The sequence below is a fragment of the Bos mutus genome, chromosome 20 (genome assembly GCF_027580195.1).
Source record: "Bos mutus isolate GX-2022 chromosome 20, NWIPB_WYAK_1.1, whole genome shotgun sequence".
In the NCBI taxonomy this organism is placed as follows: domain Eukaryota; kingdom Metazoa; phylum Chordata; class Mammalia; order Artiodactyla; family Bovidae; genus Bos; species Bos mutus.
The window spans coordinates 36,011,846-36,035,176 of NC_091636.1; positions in this window are offsets into that span (position 1 = coordinate 36,011,846).

Below are 23,331 nucleotides of genomic sequence, written 5' to 3' on the forward strand. Positions count from 1 at the left end.
GTTTAACATGTTTCCCAGCCTAGAATACTGGAGTGGGGTGCCATTTCCTACTCCAGGGGATTTTCCTGATGTAGGGATGGAACCTGCGTCTCTTGTGTCTCCTGCATTGTCAGACAGATTTCTTTACCACTCGTACCACCTGCGAAGCCCAATGACCAGTAAAGTATATGTGTGTGCTTACTCGCTCAGTCATGTCCGACTCTGTGTGACCCCATGGACTGCAGCCCACCAGGCTCTTCTGTCCATGGGGATTCTTCAGGCAAGAATACTGGAGTGAGTTGCCATGCCCTCCTCCAGGGAAGCTTCCCGACCCAAGGATCAAACCCAAGTCTCCCACATTGCAGGCAAATTCTTTACCATCTAAGCCACCAGGGAAGCCCCACCAGTCAAGTAAATAAGAAAATTACCTGTTCAGATAGATGACTCTTTACAGGTGTGCCCTTCTTTAAGAAATCTGAACATATGTAAAAGATCCATTTGGAGCATGACTGGGATTTTTTCACATTTAAAAAAATATTTATAAAAGTCACTACAGGGAGATTTTCCCAAATGTTTTAATTGAAAGTAGAGTAGATAAACTAAAGTGTTAACTTCAGTTCATATATATTCAAATATAAAAATAAAGTGTTATTGAAATGAAAATGTAAGTTAGTGAAAAAAGTAGAATACATGTACCAAAATTGAGATTTTATTTTAAAATTCTTAAATACAAATGTTGTAGTAGTAGAAGAAAAGAGTTATAATTAGAAAAAATATCCTTCTTAAAATGTTCTCCATCTTCCTCGCTCACATTTTCTTGGGAAGCCAAACCACGTTTTCCTTAACGGAGAATGCTATGCTAAGTCACTTCAGTCATGTCTGACTCTGTGTGACCCCATAGACGGCAGCCCACCAGGCTCTGCCGTCCCTGGGACTCTCCAGGCAAGAATATTGGAGTGGGTTGCCATTTCCTTCTCAATGCATGAAAGAGAGAAGTGAAAGTGAAGTCACTCAGTCGTGTCCGACTCTTAGCGACCCCGTGGACTGCAGCCTACCAGGCTCCTCTGTCCATGGATTTTCCAGGCAAGAGTACTGGAGTGGGGAGAATAGAATTGCTCTAAAATTGTCTATACTTTTCAGGCACCCAAGACACAATCTTCTCTTCCTATAATACTTGCTTAGTCTACAAAGTAAACTTTAATGTTATCTCTAAGACTCCTTATTGGGATGTTTAAAGAACTAGGAATCTAAATTTTAAATCCCTCACATGTCTATAAATTTAATGTGTCACATTCACGATTAAACAACATGTGTATATGTATATACAGATTTGAAGGCTATGTAAGCAGGGATGGGGCTTCCCAGGTGGCTCAGAGGTAAAGAATCTGCCTGCCACTGCAGGAGACGCAAGAGATGCAGGTTCAATCCCCATGTTGGGAAGATCCCCTGGAGGAGGGCATGGCAACCCACTACAGTATTCTTGCCTGGGAAATGCCATGGAGGAGGAGCCTGGTGAGCTACAGTCCATAGGTCACAGATAGTTAGGCAACTGAGCAACTGAGCAAGCAGGGATGGAAGGAAGGAGATGTGATGGCATTTCATCCTCAAACATGTATAAAGGAAAGTTTGTAAGCTATCTGTTTTCTGAATTTTATTTTAATATGTGAATGATACTTATTGGACTCTAGGATATTAGAACTTCTAAATTTATTTATTATTAAGAGTTCATTTTCTGTTATATTTTTATTAATAGTAAATTAAAATGACTATGGGTGATAACTTGAAGTAAATTAACATGATTTACACACTTTCAAGCAACAACTAGTCTAATGTAGTACTATCAAAATAAAACTGGATAGTTTTAAAGCTAATAAATGTCAACAAAATCATTCTCCCACAACTCTTGCAAAAAAGTAATAGAAGCAGGTTTCAGTTTTCTCAATAGTCATGTCCCAAACAAAAGTGCTTATGACTCAAGAGGATTATTGAGTGGAGAAAAACAACCAACTGCTTCTGAGGCCAACAAGATGATGACATTAGCAAAATTTGCCTTAGACCTATTAGACCACGGACTAGACTGTGGACCCCATATTCCTGCCCAACAGGCAGTTCTTGCCTCCTTTTTAGGGACCGTGAATGACCAAGAACCAGAAAAGTGGGCTGGCCAAAGAATTTCCTGATTTGACCTAACTGCTGGTTCCTCCATCCCAGAATAATGCTGCTGGTTCCTCCATCCCAGAATAATGCTGTGTGAATTGTCATGTTACTAAAGAGTTTGCCATCAGTTAGTTAGGATGATTAAAAAAAAAACAACACACCCCTATTTCCAGGGAAATTAGGGAATACTTGCATTTTCACAGAAAATCAAAGTAGGAATGAAGTAAATGGCCTAAGTTGCAAATGGATAGCTCTTGATCAGTGGTCCATACTTGGTTACATGTTAGGCTATTGTGGGGAAACTTCATAAAACACAAATGCCAGAGGTTCAGATTTTATTAGTCCAAAGTGAGACCTCAACATTGGAATTTTTAAAAACTCACCAGGTGATTTTAATACGCAGTCAAAGTTAGGAATCTTGATCTAGAATCACTGATCTGTATCCCAAAGCCTGAAGGTGAAGACATCTGAGCCCGAGGGGACCACCATATGGAAGATGCTGCAGATACAGTTTCTCCACTGGATAAGGGGCTGTCTGGAGCAGCCCTTCTCAGACACTAACATGGACACTTCATCTCTTGCAATCTTGTTGTTCTAATGAAGATTCTGATTCAGTAGGTCTGAGTGGCTCCCGAGATTCTTCATTCCTAGCAAGTTCCCAGATGGTACTTGTGCTGTAGTTCTTGAGTGGCATGGGTCTAGATGACCTTGAAGATCCCTCCTCATTCTAATATTCTATGATTCTCTGAATTGAGAGTATTAAACCTTGAGGGGAATCTTGCAGAGAAAGAGTACCTGAAGGCTTGAACTCACAGGGTCCCACTTTCCTAGCCCTGACATAACAATGAACAACAGATTTGCCAGTTAGCACAACTCCTTCAATATACACTTGGGAGGAGTCAAGCTGATACAGAGCCAGTGGAGAAGCAAATACACTAAGGAAACATTTCCAAGCTCAAAGCAGAGTTCACATCAAAGAACTCAGAGGCCTACTCTAAAGCTCTTCTGAGAAGACCTGGTATAAACTTAGAAATCCAGGCATAAGAGTATTAAAAATTAGGGACAAAAAATGGACATATGATATTTAAGCAAATCAAGTGATTTTAGTTTACATTTTATATTTTAAAAATTGTGAAACCATCTTTGAATAAAAAATACTAAAGATAAGTGTGGTAAATGCATATAGCAAAAAAAAAAAATCATACTCTAAGTCACTTAATACATGAGGCTAGGGTGATCTATTCCAAAGTAATTTTTTAAAATCTTTAAGGAATTCAATAAAATGTGTTTATCCACTTGACATCCTTCTTTATCAAATGTTCTGTCTAGAGAGAATACTGCCTCTTTGGCTGGTGATTTTCTGGAGAGTTTCTCCTCTGTGTTGAGACTATGATCAGACAGACACCATCAGAGGATGAAGATGAGGAAGGAAACTGCAAATGAAATAAAAACAAAACCTAGGTTCATAAACAGTATCCTCACAGAATTTTAGAAGTCAGAAATTGTACAAAACATCAAAAGCCCAATTCCAGGGACTTCTCTGGTGGTCCAGTGGTTAAGAATCCACCCTGCAATGCAGAGGACATGGGTTCAGTCCCTGGTTGGGGTACTAAGATCCCAGGTGCTGCCAGGCAATTAAGCTTGTGCTCCTCAACTACTGAGCCTGAGTCCTCGGGAGCCCACACACCACAACTAGAGAGTCTGTGCACCACAGCAGAAGATCCCCCGTGCCTCAAATAAGACCTGACGCAGCCAAAGAGATAAATAAATATATTTTTTTAAAAGCCTGGGGATTCCCTGATGGCTCAGTGGTAAAGAATCTACCTGCCAATGCAGGAGACACAGGTTTGATCCCCGGTCTGGGAAGATCCCAAATGTTTCAGAGCAAGTAAGCCCGTGCACCACATTATTGGGCCTGTGGTTTAGAGCCCAGGAACTGCAACTACAGAGCCCACATGCTGCAGCTTCTGAAGGCCAGGCACCCTAGAGCCTGTGTTCTGCAACAAGAGAAACCGAAGCAATGAGAAACCAGTGCACCCCAACTAGAGAGCAGCCCCTGCTCACTGCAACTAGAGAAAAGCCCGCACAGCAGCAAAGACCCAGCACAGCCAAAAATAAATAAATAGATTAAATTATTTTTAAATAAAGCTCAACTCCAGAATTAATGTAATAACTTCCAGAGTTTTCTAGGATTCTTAAGAGTGGTCTATTGCAGTGGTTTTTAAAGATAGTGCTGGGGACCCTTGAGTAGGGTATCTGAGACCTTCTTGTGGGATTTGTAAGGTTAAAACTATTCCTATAATATTAGGATGCCATTTGCCTTTTTTGACTTGCCTTCTGTCCCGAGAATTTGATGGGGTTTTCAGAGGCTGCATGTCACACATCCTGTGATAATACACTGACTGCAAAAGCAGGTGTGAGCATACCATCTTCTATTAAGTGAAAGCGAAAGTCACTCAGCCGTGTCCGACTCTTGTATCTCCATGAACTATAGTCCATGGAATTCTCCAGCCCAGAATACTGGAGTGGGTTGCCATGCCTTCCTCCAGGGGATCTTCCCAACCCAGGGATCGAACCCAGGTCTCTCACATTACGGGCAGACTCTTTACCAGCTGAGCCACCAGGGAAGCCCAAGAATACTGGAATGAGTAGCCTATCCCTTCTCCAGTGGATCTTCCTGGCCCAGGAATCAAACTGGGGTCTCCTGCATTGTAGGCAGATTCTTCACCAGATGAGCTACCATGGAAGCCCCATCCTCTATTAAACTGGATGTTTTAGAGACTTGCAGAAATGTGAAATAAGGCCGTTATTCTCAGTGATCTCATGAGGAAGAGATGCTTAGAAGGCAAGGAAAAAATACCTCAAAGGGCACGACCACAACCCTGACCCTCATAAAAGTACCCCAGTATCCAAGAAGGGAGGGTTTTGCCTACACCCACAGGATGTGCACTCTTCTAAAAGGAGAACCGGACTGAGGAGGGCTCTTTGCTAAACACTTTCTGGAGATACGGAATAATTTAAATTGACGTTAGATGCTGAGACCTCCTGCAAGCATGTGTACCTGTTATAATCAACAGAAAAGTCAAAGTCCATAACCACATTGGGATCCCAGGAAAAGTAGTCAGAATGGGCTGCCTGTGTACATTCTCGCCTCCTCTCATGAGGAATGAACCTCTCTACTCCTGGAAGTCGAGCCTCAGCAAATGCCTGTCCCTGCCCTCTCCACACCTTGAACCCCTGTGGAAGTTAGCGGCTAGCCAAAGGGAGGGGACTTCCCTTCTGCCTCTGAAAGTGTGTGTTCAGGTAAGAAGGAGGCAAATCAATACATTTAGTTAATTAAACTAAGGGGGAAAGGGAAGTGAAAGTGAAAGTCGCGCAGTCATGTCTGACTCTTTGTGACCCCATGGACTATAAAGTCCATGGAATTCTCTAGGCCAGAACACTGGAGTAGGTAGCCTTTCCCCTCTCCAGGGAATCTTCCCAACCCAGGGATCGAACCCAGGTTTCCTGCATTGCAGGCGGATTCTTTACCAACTGAGCCACAAGGGAAGCCCAAACTAAGGGGGAAATTCATCTTAAAGACAGAGCTATCAGGATAGAAGAATACTGGCACTTACCAGGGGCTGTGGAGAGGGGAGGGGCTGTCTGCAGAGGCACAATGCATTTTGAGAGGATGATGAAATTGTTCTGTGTCCTGACCGTGGTTATTCAACTGTATGTGTTTGTCATCTTTTCTAGAACTGTAAGCTATATGCAGATGATACCTCCATAAACCTAATTTTTCAAATTGCATGTCCTTTCTATTTTAAAATTTGTTCTCTGTATTTCCTAAACATTCTTTCACTGTGAATATTTCCTGAGTGCTTAGTATTTGTCAGGCACAATGACGAATATTTAATACTCTGCTGAACTATTTCAAATTGCCATGTTCACAGGTCAAAAGATGATCACGTATCAGCTATTCCAGGTGATTAAACCTAATATTTACCTCAACTCTTTGAGACAGATACTATTATTATCTTCATCTTGAGTTGCAGAATGAGGTCAGAATGGTTAAGTAATTTTCCCAAAAACACGTTGAAGGAGTGAGGTTAAATTTTTTTTTTTTTTTGGTTAATGGATAAAAGTAGTGCAACCTAGAGATTCCCAAAGGAAGAAGAAAAGACCTATTCACAATACCATCACCCACTATGACAACATTTTGGTTTATTATCATCATATATTTTTCTAAGCATTCAATAAAAATTATTCTGATGCTTTTTTCTAATAACTGAAGAAGAGAGATGCAGACATAGAATAAATATAGCAGAGCTCTAAATGAAGATTCTTTTTTCAGCTTGTCAGGCATTTTGATAATTGAAAAACAGATTAACATCTAACAGTTTTAATTTTTACAATCCATCTTCTCTCTCTTCACTTTCTGCCCTGTAATACTAGTCAATGTCACATATTTAAGATGGCGATTGATAATTATCATGAGTTTCCAGTGCAACAGAAGCATTTAGAAAGAGCCTAAAAATACAGGTATCCACATAACTAATTACCACATTAATTTATCTCCAGAGCCTTCTTATCGTCTCCCTCCTATGAGTCATTGATAACCTGCCGTCTTCAGCTGATTCACTGTGTCAGAAATAGAGAAAGAGCCTTGTAGAGTTAATTCCAGCTGCCACAGAAGCTCAGTACACCCCCAAGAAGCTTTTGAAAAAAAAAAAAAGAAACCTTAAAAAGGTCTTTAAAAGTAGTTTTTTATGTTGGGCCCACCAGAGTAATAATGCTTCTTTAAAGACAGCAGGCGTGTGGGCCAATCAATACGCCATTAAGACACAGACAGCACTGAGATAGGATTACACGGTGAAGAAATAGTGAAACCTTTCACTTTTTCATTTTCAGCAAGAAGAATTGAGGGAAGTGGCTTTTAAAATTTTATTTTTACCTGAATAGCCTTAGGTCATACAATCTTTTCATCTTAGAGCAGGAAGTTCACCCTCAGTCCACACAGAACCAAGAGATGAACTTAACTTCGTGTTTTCTCTTACAGCATGACTTTAGCCCCAAGTCTGGCCAAGCTTTCTGGTTTGGTAGGAAAAAAAACACAGCTCCTTACCTCGTAAAGACTCCTGCCAATTATTGCCCTGTTTCCATTATCGAAGATAGAGGAGCTTAACCAGATGAACTTACAGAGTGATTTGGCTGCACTTACACATTAACTTGAGCTCTGAAACGCCTTCTAAGTAGAAGTCAGTGGTCTCGGAGAGATTTTTAAGACTGGAAGGATCTGTAGCAGTCATTGTATTCCACTCCTAATTTCACAGATAATAAAATAGAGACCCAGAGTGGTTAATTGACTTAAGACCACACAGATGCACAGATAACTCTGGAGTTGAAAATGACCATAAAACCCTGACCTGTAAATCAGATCAGTGGCTTTCTACTTTAAGCAAATCTTAGTATAACTTCAGGGAGTTTTTAAAGATCCTGATGCCCAAGCTGCACTTCAAACTAATTAAATCGGAATCTCTGGAATGGGCCCCAGACATAAATATTTTTCACACTTTCCAGGATATCCCCATATTCACTCTCCAAGGGCAGAGAAACTTTGAGTAGATTCTCGCACTACTGTGAGTGTCTGCAAATTATTTTTATGTTTTTATGGGCGTATAATTGCTTTACGATGTTGTGTTAGTTTCTGCTGTACCAGGAAGTGAGTCGGCTATATATATACACATATATCCCCTCCCTCTTGACCTCCCTCCCACTCTTACCCCCGTCCCACCCCTCTAGGTTGTCACCCACCGAGCTGAGTTGCTTGCACTGTACAGCAGCTTCCCACTAGCTATCTATTTTATATGCATGTGCGCTCACATGTTTCAGTCATGTCCTACTCTTTGTGACCTTATGGACGGGTAGCCGGCCAGGCTCCTCTGTCCATGGGGTTCTCTAGGCAAGAATACTGGAGTGGTTGCCATGCCCTCTTCCAGGGGATCTTCTCAACCCACGGATCCAATCCACGTCTCCTGAATCTCCTGCATTGCAGGCTGATTTTTTTACTTGCTGAGCCACCAAGGAAGCCCATTTATATTATGTGGTAGCATATATATCAATCCTAATCTCCCAATTCATCCCACTCTTCCTTACCTCCCTGTGTACACATGTCCATTCTCTATCTCTGTGTATCTATTCCTGCCCTAGAAATAGGTTCATCTGTATAATTTTTTCCAGATTCCACATACATGCATTACTATACAATATTTGTTTTTTTCTTTCTGACTTACTTCACTCTGTCTGACAGACTCTAAATCCACTCATATCTCTACAAATGACCCAATTTTTTCATATGACTGAGTAATATTCCATTGTATGTATGTATCACTTCTTTATCCATTCATCTGTTATTGAACATGTAGGTCGTTTCCATGCCCTGGCTATTGTAATCTGTTTTTTCAAAGTCAGCCTTAACAGAATCATTTGGTGTACATGATTTTGAACATACTCCAGGTCAGATTTTGCCTTGTTGATCTTAATGACATGAAATCATTGGTACTATTTTATAAATGTTTTTAGCTGCTTTGGGGTAGTTGATAAGATTATTCTTCCTGGGCTTTTATGATTGAGTGGGGCACGTGACCAGCACTGGCCAATGAGTTGTTAGCAAATGTTACTCTGGGTTGAAGCACTTAATTGCTGGTTCAAATCTTCCAAAGTTCTTATTCTGTCTATCACAATGCTCAGTCTTGTTCCACGGAGCTACTTTTCTATAATCCTGGGTTCCAGAGTGAAGTTAATTCTCTCAAGGGGTATATTCTCTGGATGAAAAGTAGACCTCGGTTGTTTTAAACCACTAAGATTTTGCAGTTGTGTGTTGCCACAGGATAACCTAACCCATCCTGAATGATTGACTACATAGTCCTAAAGTTAATATTATGTGAAAAGTAAATTATCTTTGAAAGTGAAAGTTGCTCAGTCTTGTCCAACTGTTTGCGACCCATGCACTATAACAGTCCATGGAATTCTCCAGGCCAGAATACTGGAATGGGTAGCCATTCCCTTCTCCAGGGGATCTTCCCAACCCAGGCATCAAATCCAGGTCTCCTGCATTGCAGGCAAATTCTTTACCAGCTGAGCTATCATTCTCCCCCAAAATCAATACTCAAGATTTCATTGTTTTCCCCACTTTTCTATTTCAGGCAGATCATAAATATATAATCTCAAGCCAAAACTTTTGAAAGCCTTGTCTTCTTCCCAACATTGACTCTGCTATTTCCATCAGCATCAAAAGTCAACTAGAAGAATCACAAAGAAGATTCCCAGATGTTCAGACATGAGAAGCTATCTTTAAGAGATTTGAGTCTTCTCAAAAAAGCACACACAGCGACTTCTCTTACCTAACATTGCTGCTGTTTTACCATTTACTGGTGGACTCACACCTAAACTCATTTTTGTCTCTTTACATTACTGATGTTGTATTAAAGCTGTTTTTCAAAGTCTCCAATGAGAGCTCTTATTGGTTATTAGAATCCATATGGTTATGACTTGTCATCCAAGTCACTAGCAGCCAATCACGCTAAGGTCTGGAAAGATGCCCTCTAGCTTCCTTTCTGGACTCACACCTTAACATTCTTATTCCTGAACTGCCCTTTGCCCTTCTTCACCTAAAGTTATGGTAATGATTGAGGCCTATTGGAGTCTATGTAGATGAAGGGATGTCTTGGAGGAAAGCCTCTTCTGTCTCCAACTCAGAACATGCAGGTGGAAGAAACAAAATGCACCAGCACCAATTATGGGCTTAAATCCAACCAAGATGATTGCATAGGTTGGGAAGCAATAGATTATGGGAAGCTGAGGGTCAGAGTCATGGGGAATAGTGACTAAGGAAAGGCTGAGGAGACGCTACACCAGGTCACATAACCCACTGCCAATCATTAATAACTGATCCCATGCAGCCCAACACAGCTGGAAGCATTGTAAAGCGAGGTGGGGTGAACACATTAACCTAATAATGTGCTTCTTCCTTTTCTAATGTCTATGACCAGCCCTGGAGCCTTATTATACTGTGCCAGTTTCAGACTTCTAAGTCCAAGGTGGTCCTTCAAAGACTTCTTTGACACTGTAGAGTCTCATTTTATGTAGTTGATGAAACAGATCCATTTTCACGCATTTACCTTCATTCCTTTGATTCCCTGGGAAATTTCTCCCCACCTCAAGTAACCATTCCTCTTGCAACCCAATGATGGCTTTAAAACTTTAAGAATAAAATTGTGGAGAAAAAGAGGTAGAAACAGTTTGGAAAATAGTTAAGTTCCTAAGAATTTATTTTTTTTCTATTTACTAGACATAGAATATATTTCCATTGGCTGAAATTGAAATCTGCAATTTGCTCAAAAAAAAAAAAATCAATTAATTGTTGTTACTGGCAAGTGGTGATGGTATAGAGAAGAGATGATAAGATCTGGGAAATGAATAGATTCAGATTCAAGCCTCAGTCTATCACTCATCAGCTCTACAACTGTGAGAAAAGTAGATATGCTTTCAGACCTTAGTTTCTTTAAAATTATTTATTTGGCTGTGCCAGGTCTTGGTTGAGGTATGCGGGATCTTCTATCCTCATTGTGGCATGCAGGATCTTTAGTTACAGCCTGTGGGATCTAGTTCCCTGACCAGAGATTGACCCCTGGCTCCTTATATTGGGAGCTTGGAGTTCTAGCCACCAACCATCAAGGAAGCCCCCAGATTTTTTATTCTGTAAAATGGGATGATATAAACCTGCTGTACCTTAGCTATTGCATTGAGATCCAATTGGATAACATACTTTTCAAACTCTGGGTTGAACACTGCTATTGATATGAGAGTATCTAAAATTTAATCATGCATGCTCAGTCGCTTCAGTCATGTCCAACTCTTTGAGACCCTGTAGACTGTAGCCCACCAGGTGTGTCTGTCAGTGGGATTCTCCAGGCAAGAATACTGGAGTGGGTTGCCATGCCCTCCTCCAGGGTATCTTCCCAACCCAGGGATCGAACCCACGTCTCCTGCATCTCCTGCATTGCAGGTAGATTCTTTACCACTGAGCCACTGGGGAAGTCCAAATTTAATCATAATCATTAACGAATATAAGCTTTGAGATGCAATAAAAGAAAATCTAAGATGACTTGCAACTTACTTTTAAAATGTCAAAATTGACAATGTTCTATAAATGTGTGTTAATTTTAATAAATACTCTGAGTCTACTATTGCCCTAATAGAACATACATATTATGGGGGTGTCATTTAATATTTAATAGGCAGGCCACCCTGCAGAGGTAGCTGCTGTAAACACTTCAGCTACATTTATCTCTGATCCACACCAGAGGTTTTGCTAATTAGCAAAATGGATATTATTAATAGCAATGGATTTTTATTGCTGAATATAGTCCTGCTTAATATACCTGGGGGTTTTCCAGGTGGTGCTAGTGATAAGAACCAGCCTGCCAATGCAGGAGACTTGATCCCTGGTTCAGGAAGATCCCTTAGAGAAGGGAATGGCTCCCCACTCCTGTATTCTTGCCTGGAAAATTCCATAGACAGAGAAGCCTGGTGGGCTACAAGCCATGGGGTCGCAAAGAGTTAGACATGACTGAACGACTAGACTAACACTTTCACTTCAATATATGTGGATTGGCCAGTGCTGGGATCAGAAAACTTTTTTTTTTCCAGGAAGGATCAGATGACAAATTTTTTTGGCTTTGCAAGTGGATAATCTGTCACAATCACTCAGTTCTGCCTTGGTAGCACAAAATCAGTGTTAGACAACATATAAATGAGATGACATGGCTGTGGTCCAATAAAACTTTATTTACAAGAAGAGGCACAGAGCAGATTTGACCTTTGCACCAAGTTTGCCAGCTGCTGGTCTAGAATAATATAGACACACTGCCCGCCTTTGAATGGATAGGGTTTAAGAATATAATCTCTTTACGCAACAAAATGATTCCTAAGGTTGAGTTCTACAATTGTCCCAAGTCTACCACTGGCTTGGAGGATTCTGGTTGCCTAATGGCGACCAGGCTAACTGAACCGTCCCTGTAAGATATAATGTCATCTGGCCCAAATGTGCCATTTAAACAGGGAGTAATGGAGTAGCCAAAAGGGCAAGAATCGAAGTGAGTGATGCTTACTTGTGAGTAAATGTTTGTGTGAGAGAAGAGTTTGAATCTTGCTTTTATTACCTGTAGCAAGATGTGAGCACCGAGATCTGCAGTTCCCAGCTACCTCTGACTATTGATATACACCCGATATGAACAAAAAGAGCCTAAGAACTCTGTGCTACAACATTGGCTTAGGCAAGTTCACGACAGAAGCAGAAACTAGAAGGGAGAAAGAGTATCATCCATTCAAGAAAGGAGAACTGATTCTAGAGAAAAAGCAAGTAAAAAAGCCCTGCTCTGTGAAGTCATTACCACACAGAACCCTGCCCTTCAAGGGGACACTATCTCTGTGTGTCTTATAGCTGGGGGGACCACCCCTGGATTTAATGGCCCTTTCGGGGTGGGGTGGGAGTGGGGGAGGAAGGGAACGGTTGGGTTCTTCAACTTGAGGCAGCAATTACTTTTACAAAGCTTGTTATTATTGGCAACTTTGCTGCTTCGAATCGTGGTTTGTGCTTAGAACGATCTCCTTTCCAGCTGCTGGACACCAGGCAGAATTTCCAACACCCCTTTTATAGGGATTGTAAGGATTAAGTGAAACAAGGTATGTAAGGCCTGGCCTTCAGTCAACACTCCATAAAAGAGAGGTGTTTATTATCATACTCCAAGTGTAACGTGGCTTCTGTCCCACAGGGATCCCGGCCTTTTTTTTTTTTTTTTAACCTCTGCTTTCCCTCGTACTTTTATTCACAGAATTATACAATTTTAGGCCAAAAGAGGACATTCAAGGTCATCTGCTTCAATTTCCTTATTTAATTTAAAAAACCTGGTCAGTGAAAAAGTTTGAGGAATTTTCTCCTTATCTGTGTACTTCCATATGGCAACATGAACTACATGACTATGTAAAACAGGCTTTAGAAATATGTGGCCAACAGCACATGTGTTAATTTATCCCAAGCAAAACATAGGTCAAAAAACAGTTAAAAATACAAAAAAAAAAAAGTAAAATATGGAATAACTTCTCAACACTCCAAGTCATTGTAATATAAATATTGAGTTGGCCCAAAAGTTTGGGTTTTTCTCTAGGATGTTACAGAAAAACCTGAATGACCTTTCTGGACAATCCAATAATGCAAATGAAAATAATATTTTTCTCCCTGTAGGGTTTGGGGAACCCAGAGACTTCATGAAATATTTTCTGAAAGCACTCTGAAAAGTTCATTCATTTCTTCATTAAATTATGCAATCAGTAAATTTTCATAGAATGCCTACAATGTTAGGTTTTCCTTATAAAGAATGATTAGGACTAATAATTATAAGGGTATAATTCTTAAAACTCTATCTCTAACCTTAACCAGATTCTCTCTATGCCTTTTCATTTCCTTCCTCAGTGGAGTAGAGAAGGCCCAAACTTCATTCATAGGATAGCCATTAGGAATCAGCCACAATTCTGGGCAGAGGGGACATTAGCAGTGAACAAGCCTGACACAGCCTTGTTCTTATGGGGCTGATGTTCTGGGAAACTTTCTGAAGTTAGTATTTCTTTGTGCCTAAACATGTTGAAAACTAAATTCATTCAGATTTCCAGGCATTTTCACATGCATTCCTTTTTCTCCCCTACAAAACCCTTGTGAAGTAAGCCTTGCTGTCTTAATCGGTCACAGATCACTCGTTCTAGTGGAGCCAGAATTCAAAGCTAGGTCTTCTAACTCCAGGCTCCGTGTTCATTCTATGTCTGCCTCCATCTCTCTTTCCCGCTTCACCACAATTACACAATGATCATTTTCAGGTAGCCGCCCTTCCCTAACCTGTGTATTTCCTAGCATCTTCAGCCAGGTGATCTTAATTCTAAATGTCGTTGGTCCACTTCTTTCACTCCTCTCTTACCTCCCTTACTCCAAGCTCCTGACGTCTCTGCATCTTGCAAATTCGTTGACCATCCTTAGGTCTAGGCTTTTGTATCTACTTAACCCTACAGCTAGGCCCAGAAAGGCCAAGCAAACTGCTGGCTCTTTCATCATGATAATTGTTTGGTTTCCTCCAAAGTGGGAGAGTCCAACACTGGTCATTTTAAAGACATGGCTATATAAGCATGTGTATGTGTATGTCTCAGAATAAAAATCCTCATATCTCCCGCCCCTTGGTATTTAGTTAACAGATGGGCACTCTCATACATGCAAAGTGACATTATTGGGTGAATATACCCATTGTAATATTATAATAGCAATGTATTGGAAACCACATAAATGTCCATTCATAGGAACTGGTTAACCAACATGGCACACCCCTAGAATGGAATACTGTACAGAAAGTGGAAAAGTTGTATATGTATTGGTATGGAAAGAACTTCTGGATGATAATGGTTAAGTTAAAAAAGAAAGGTTCCAAAACAGTATTTAAGTATAATATTACATTTTTTTGGAAAATAAATATAAATGTTTGTTTAAATATACATAGAATACTTTTGAAAAGATATAGAAGAAATGGGTAATAGTGGCAGTTTTCAGAGAAACTGAGTTTCTAGAAGGCAAGGGAGAGAAAAGAACTCAATTTTTCACTAGGTGATCCTTTATGTTGTTTGGCTATAGTACGCATTACATTATCCACTCAAACAATAAATTAATTTATAAAGTCAATTTTAAGTACGTCATAATGCTTCCTTGAAACTTCACTGTTGGGAACCTAAAAATGTAGTTATTTTGTTTGCCTGTGTGAAAGGCTAAAAGTCAAATGATATTGATGCATTAGATACTGACAAATACATTAAGGTTAAAAAAGAATTGCATATGTTACCAAAATGATTCTGGTTTGAATTTCTATAATCATCAACCTCATTAAGCTTATAAACCCATTGCTCTCCAATACTATACAAGCGAACACTTAGAACATCACTAGGAGCCCATTAAACTAGGCTCGTGGAAAAATATTCTGTTAAATCAGGAAAGAAAAGGAAAGAAAAAGCCATTTTCAGCTAAACTGATAATAAGAAGCATATGCTTGGCCACTGGTAATCACAGTCTCTTCACTCAATTAATTACCAAATTTGATGACCACATCAGAATTTTTTTTTTTTGCTTTAAAACCAACTTAAAAAATAAAAGCACATTTTTTAGAAGCAATGATTCTGCAGTGAAGGAAATATTAATTTTGAAAGGAAAGAGACAGAATGCTATGGAGTGCTCCATGGCTCATTGCATTAAGTCTCCTGGTTAAAAGAGCTGCATGCCTGGGAGGAAAATGGAAATGGTTCAGTGAAAGATCACCCAGTCTCTGCCACAGGAGACTTCGTGATTCAAGCAACAGAGTGGAAGAAAGTCCTGAAGTGGTGCTTACTATATAGTTCAGAGAGGAAACATTCGTCTATAAACAACAAGCGTCTTATCATTGATTTTAAGAAAAATGATTTTGTATGAATGAACTTTTTTTTTGGAAGAATTTATCTAAAATTGGTAATTTAGATACCAAGAAGCCATTGTTTAGAATCTGAGTCCTAGGATGAATGTTCAGCCTTTTGATCAATACTCCTTCAAGCTTGTCCTTGGTCCTCTTGTGCTGCCGAAGTCTCCCTTTGATGCTCCCTCCCTGCCCTGCATTTGGTGAGATAATTTCAAAAGAAAGAGCACGTGAGGGTAACAACAGAGTGAATGAGCATTGAGCTGTTTTGAAGACTAAATCTGAAGGTCCTCATTTTCATTCTCACATTGAGAGAAAGTGTGTGTTTTGGTCATTGATGCTTTTATATTCTGAAAGCTTAGTAGCTCTCTATAGGCTAATTCATGGACAGAGCCTGATTCTGATCTCAGAAATATTTATGGACACAGCAGGGTCAAGACCTAAAGCAGGGGTGTCTGCCCCGGACATTAGGATTTCAGTCCCCGTTTAGTTAGCGTCACAGCCCCAAGGACTTCATTCCACAGCAAACACACTTGCTTCATTTCAAATAGACCCCATGACTTGTCCCTTTTTGACCTCTAGCAGTTGCCATGGGTGCCAGAGGTAGTCTGCAGCACAGCAATCCAAGCATTTGTTTGTTTTTAGCCAAAGGTGGTTCCTCTGCTGTAACCTGACAGGCGTGAAGGGAACTGGGGGTGTAGTGGTAAAGAATCTGCCTGTCAGTGCAGGCAGACATAAGAGACCTGGATTTGAGTCCTGGGTCGGGAAGATCCCCTGGAGGATGGCATGGCAACCCGCTCCACTAGTCTTGCCTAGAGAATCCCATGGACAGAGGAGCCTAGCGGGCTACAGTGAATGGGCTCACAGGGTCGGACAGAACCGAAGAGACTTAGCACGAACACACAGGCAGTGATGGAGCCCACCCTACACGGGCTGGGTTCACTGGGCATCATCACACTACAGCTTCACACCCATATTTGGAGCCATTCCAGTGCCTGCTCACCACTTCACCTCCAGTCCAGGACTGAGTTCTCACCTCCTGTGATATAAAGAAGGTGACCGACTGACTTCTGGGAAAAACACCTCATTTCATTCCCAGACTAAGGAGAAAGGCCAAAGATGTGGAAATATAGCAGAGGCTGCTGGCCCATTTACTCTAAGAAAGCATTTATTTCTCAGTGCCCACACTCTTCTGAAAGGGTATCGGCATCTGCCCTGTACTAATGAGCCCCCTGACAAGTAGTTTCTGCTGCAGAGTAAAAGGAATCACAGGCTTCATAGCACAAGCATTGTCTGATAGGATTATTTATTGCATCTCGGTAGTATTCAGAAGAATACAAGAACTGGGAGCTTTTTTTTTTTACTGATTCTTATGGGAGTTTAAATACCCATTTTTATTCAGAATTCAAGATGGCAAAATCAACTCCAGGAAAATCTAAATAAATTTCACTGAATTATATATTCATTTATTTTCTAAATCTATAATACATTAATTTATAATTACATGTATTGTATATATTTAATTCATAATTAAATAGATATAAAATATATGTATATGTACACTTGGTCTCTCAGTTGTGTCTGACTCTCTGCAGCCGCATGGACTGTAGCCCGCCAGGCTCTTCTGTCCATGGAATTTCCCAGGCAAGAATACTGGAGCAAGTTGCCATTTCCTTCTCCAGGGAATCTTCTCAACCCAGGAATTGAACCTGCATCTCTCAAGTCTTCTGCACTGGCAGGCAGATTCTTTACCATTAAAGTCAACTGGGAAGCTCTTATGTATTATGGGCTTCCCTGGTGGCTCAGGTGGTGAAGAATCTGCCTGCAATGCAGAACACCCAAGTTCGACCCCTGGATTGGGAAGATCCCCTGAAGAAGGGAATGGCTACCTACTCCAGTACTCTTGCCTGGAGAATCACATGGACAGAGGAGCCTGGCGGGCTATAGTTTATGGGTGTAAAGAGTCGGACATGACTGAGTGACTAATGCTTTCAATATATATAATAGATTTCACTTAATAATTAACACTATTGCCAGTTACTAAATTCATAACCTAAGATCATTCCACCAACACTTTTTCAGGAAATCAAGTGGAAATATTTTCCTAATTCTGCATACATAGCAATGTATGCAGACAGATAGCCTGAGTTTCCCTGCAGTCATTAGAAAGCATGGCACACTATTGTAAATATGTATGATGTATACATGATGAGCACACACAGAGCCTGCTCACCAAATGCAGATCAGACTGTTCTGGGCTTGATGGAATTTGGGTCAAGGTCAAACACTTGTGCCCTGTGTTTGGGGACGAGTGAGTATGGGGGTTGCACAATGCCTCGCTGTATGTCCACCTGACTGGCCCGGCTCTGTTACGGGCTTGAAGCAATGCGCAGAAGCAGCCGCTCTCAATTATTCAGGAGCTTATTGTTCAGCTTTTGAATTATCCAAAACCTCCATCCTGTTTTCTTTTTTCCTCTTCATTAGGATTGCCCCAAGAAGGTGATGCTGTAACCCTGGGATTTTACCTCCTTATAAATGGTGGGGCAGATAATGGAAACTACTGGGGATGAAGGAGAGAAAGAGAAAACTGTTAGCTATTCTTTATGATTATTTTCACTGAAATTGATTCATCATTATAGCCAGTAAACAAATATTTCCCATATGTGCAAAACAAATTGCCAGTCTTCAAAGCACTTTCTTTCCGCCTTCCCCTCCCCCTCCCCTTCTCCTCTCCCCCTTTTGCTTTTCTGTCTGTCTCTCTTCCTTCATCTTCTTCTTAATTGCTCTGCTTTCCTCAATGTCCTTTTCCTCATTTAAAAATTCTGTATGCTCATATATACTCTCTGACTTGACCCTCACAAGAAGAACAGGGTCTTCTTGCTTTACTTAAGAGGAAGTTGAGCATCAGAGAGGCTAAAGAACTTGCCCAAGGTGACACAGCTAATAAATAGCAGAGGTGAGATCCAGATGCAGGCTTGATGTGACTCTGATACTGTTGGCTTCTGTCCACCAGAGCCACCCCATGCAAAATAGCATAACCCTCAGCGTCAGCTGTTGGCCAACAGTGAGGGGGCCACGTATGGGGTTATGTTGAGTGATAACTTTCTGCATTAAGGGTAGGTTAACCTTAAGGTATTTTCATTTCAAAACACTCACCATCCGTGGAGAGTCTGGGAAATATTCAGAAATCTAGATGTGAAACAAAAAGGCAGATGCAGATGGTAAATGTTGTTTCCTTTGACTTGAGTGGAGAAGGGACGGTTGCAGTAGAAATCAACACAGGGAACACGTGTTCTTTGAATTTGACAAAATCTTACTGTTATATATCACCATCCTTCCCTTTACCCTTGTATATTTTGAGGGCCACCTTATTCCTGACCTTTCCAAGTTTGCAGACTTTATAGCTACTCACTTTATGAAAGTGTGGACTTTGAAGACATCAAGATGAAGATAAACAAGATGAAGCAAGAATAACCAAGATTTCTGGGAGAAATATCAACAACCTCAGATATGCAGATGATACCACCCTAATGGCAGAAAATGAAGAGGAACTAAAGAGCCTCTTGATAAAGTTGAAAGAAGAGCGTGGAAAAGCTGGCTTAAAACTCAACATTCAAAAAACCAAGATCATAGATGGCATCCAGTCCCATCACTTCATGGCAAATAGATGGGGAAACAATGGAAACAGTGGCAAATTTTATTCTCTTGGGCTCCAAAATCAATCCTAAAGGAAATCAACCCTGAATATTCATCGTAAAGACTGATGCTGAAGCTGAAGCTCCAATACTTTGGCCACCTGGTGTGAAGAGCTGACTCACTGGAAAAGACCCTGATGCTGGAAAAGATTGAGGGCAAGAGAAGAGGGCAACAGAGGATGAAATGATTGGATGGCATCACCAACTCAATGGACATGAGTCTGAGCAGACTCCAGGTGACAGTGAAGGACAGGGAAGCCTGGCACGATGCAGCTCACGGGGTCACAAAGAGTCGGACATGACTTAGCAACTGGGCAACGAAGCACTGTGCTCGGCACACAGTGGTTGCCCACTCTCATAGCTGTTACTACTGCCATTACCATTCTTAGGATCATTCTGCTTTTCTCCTTATTATGAAAAGGTCAAGCTCTATTTCTTTCCTTTGCCTCTGATATGGCACACAACACTTTAACTGAAATTTCAAATTTTATTATTAAAGACTAGTGTGATGGCTGATGGTGATCACCAAACCAACTTTCATTAAAAGTCCATTGTCTTCTAGAATCCCCATATTTGGACACTCCAACTAACGTTGTTACTAAATATACCAATGGATTGTTAGAGAGGTATTATTTGTTGTTGTTTAGTTGCTAAGTCGTGTCCAACTTTTTTGTGACCCCCATGGACTGAAGGAAATGGCAACCCACTCTGGTATTCTTGCCTGGGAAATCTCATGGACCGAAAGAGATGTATTATTACAGAGCCACAAACTACACCAATCAATATACTTTCTTCCTTTTTTCCCTTCTCCTTCCTTCTTCTTTCCTCCTTTTTTTCTTCCTCCTTGTCTTCCTCTCTTCCCCTACCATAATGGCCCACAGTCACAGATGTCACAGTTACACACCTTGAAAGATAAAAAAGAAAGCATCCCTGAGCAGTAATCAGATTTGTAAACAGCAGTTTGGTTGATGCTTTGTTTCTCGGCCCTATAATTGTTTATAACTGCTGTCCCCACTGGTATTTGAAGGAGGAAAGCCACTCCCCCAAATCTTCCCCACGCCTGCCTTTCCTCCACTGGGAATTTGCATTGGGAACTGTCTTCTCTTTTCCCAGAACTCTCTTTTAAAAAGGCAAACAGTCCTGGGAAGGGTGACACTTAAGCCCTTGTAGCTTGGGACAGAGAACTTTGACGCTTCCTCTTTGACCTGAGTTACCAAAGTACTGAGGACACTGAACAACGGGATGAGGAGGTGGGAGAAATAGTGAAGGATTTGGGAGAGGGAGGATTTCTAAAGATAAACGGTGATAACCTCACCATTTACCAGGTGCCCATCCTAGCTCTGAGCTTATTAACTCTGCAATACAAATGCCTTGAACAATGCCAAATGCAACTTCTGATCCTCCCAGACCAGCTGGCTTCTACAAAGAAGTTTTCCATAGGATTATCAAAAAAATAAACAAGTGGGTTTAGAGCAAGTGACTCAAGCCAGACTCTCTCATCTTCCCACAGCAAATCTACCAGCCTGCAGCCTGTGTGCAGGCACAGTCTGTCCCCACTCTGGCCAGTCACAAAGGTTTCTTAGTTCCTATGGAAAACCAGCTCTCATTTGTGCTTGAACCCCCTCTCTCACCTTCTCAAAGTCTTTACTCCTGTGGTTATTTCTATTTTTTCTTTGGCCTTTCCCCTGCCTCTATTCATCTATTCCCATCAGCATGCTCTAAGCTCCTGTAAACAACACGGACCCTTCCTAGTTCTCCTGTTGGTGGTATCTCCTTCTCAGTCTCCTTTGTCAGCTCCATCGTCTCTTCTGTTTCTCCAAACAGAGACTGTTGAGGGCTTTGCCTCTACCCATTTGATTTTCCCAACGACTCTTCTCTCCCTGATCTCAGTCAGCCCCCCGGCTTTAAATAGCACCAGCGAGGACTTTGCTGGTGGTCCAGTGGTTGGGACTCCATGCTCCCAATTCAGGGGTACTGGATTTGATCCCTGGTCAGGGAATTAGATCCCACATGCTGAAACTAAAAAGAAAAGATCCACACGCCACAACTAAGACCTGGTGCAGCCAAATAAAAGCAAATACATGAAGAGCCTTAATGTGCTAATGATGCCTGTATTTACATTTCTAGCCTCGACCTCTCTCCTCAACTCCACACTTGTATCCTTCTCTGGACTTGATATATTAATATCTGTGTGGATGAGTAATAGGATCTCAAAAGAGGACTGATTGATTTCTACATTGAAATCTACAATCTATTGATTTCTACATCTCCTTAGCCCAAAGGTGTTCCTTCTTCCATATTAACTATCTCAGTAAATGACTCTATTTTTCAACCAGGTAATCAAGTCAAAAACCTAAGATAAGCCTGATTTTCTCATCATTTCCCATAACAAATCCACTGGGGCATCCTGTCGACTCTCCTTCCAGAGCGCATCCCCAATCTATGTATTTATCTTTTTCACTGCTGTTACCACCTTTGTCCACATCACCATAATTTTTTTCCCTAAAATAGCCTCCTATAGGCCTCCAGAGTCTGTTTGTCGACACAACCCATTCTTCATGAACCTGTCAGAATTATCTTTTTAAAACGTAATGTTTTGCCTTTTATTAAATCCCTGGAACAGTTTTCCCTTACGCTTAGAATAAAACAAAACCTCTTTATTATGATGACCAGGTATACCATAGAAAACCCATAAATAGACATAATTAGAAAACTTCTAAGTTCAGCAGCACAGAAATAGATAATAAGAGATGGTTCTAATGCTGGCAGAGCAAAAATTCTCCTTCTGTTAATCCAATCATTACACCTGGGTGACACCACTTCTTTCATGGCAGAATAATTGCCTCATGTTATGGTTGAGCTTCCTCACAATATGGAGGCTAGTTTACAAGTACAAACAAGAAGTGTATTCTTTTAATGCCCTAAGCTTGGAGCTCTCAAGTATCATTTCCACTATACTCTGCGGATCAGAGCAGCCACAGCCTCCTGCCCAGATTCAAGGGGAGGTAACATACAGCCCACCTCTCAGTGAAAGAGACGTAAGTCACATTAAAAGAAGAACATGCAGGAAGGGTTATACAGTTGAGTGTGGCCATCTTTGAGAAAGACAGTCTTCTACTCATGTGGTCATGGTTATGATTTTATATTGAATGGCCAAGTTTTGTTTTAGTAAAATTGTTCCTGGAATTAAGCAAATGGTTCTGTATTTTATTTGTTGTTCAATGGCTCAGTCATGTTCAACTCTGTGACCCCATGAATTACAGCATACCAGGTTTCCCTGTCCTTCACTGTCTCCCAGAGTTTGCTCAAACTCATGTTCATTGAATTGGTGATGCCATCCAACCATCTTATCCTCTGTCAACCCCTTCTCCTGCTGTCAGTGTTTTCCAGTATCAGGGTCTTTTGCAATAAGTCAGCTCTTTGCATCAGTTGGCCCAAGTATTGGAGCTTCAGTTTCAGCATCAGTCCTTCAGGGTTGATTTCCTTTAGAACTGACTGATTTGATCTCCTTGCTGTCCAAGGGACTCTCAAAAGTCTTTTCCAGCACCACAGTTCAAAAGCATCAGTTCCTAGCATTCCACAAAGACTCATAGGTACCCTGCATCCCATTTGAGAACTATTGATCTTGTCCAACTGATTTATTCTGTAGCTGAAGGACCAAAAGGCTAAAGAGATGTCATTTTCCTAAAGAGAAGCTATTAATCTCTCACTTTGCCTGATTTTAGAGGACATTCTAGAGACTGATTCCAAAGGATGGAAGATATCTAGGATGGAGTTGGAATGATTGGGAAAGTAGTTGGGTGCTGATGACATATGCAATGGATTTTGAGAAAGTTTGAGGCCTTGATGTGGTTTCCCCTTGATATGGATCATAAAACAATTCTGTGATGGGAAATGGAGGGAGGGCAAGACATACAGGAGACAGCAACTAGAAAAGGATAAGGCAGGGCTTCTCAAAGTGCCACTGGTAGACAAACTGCATC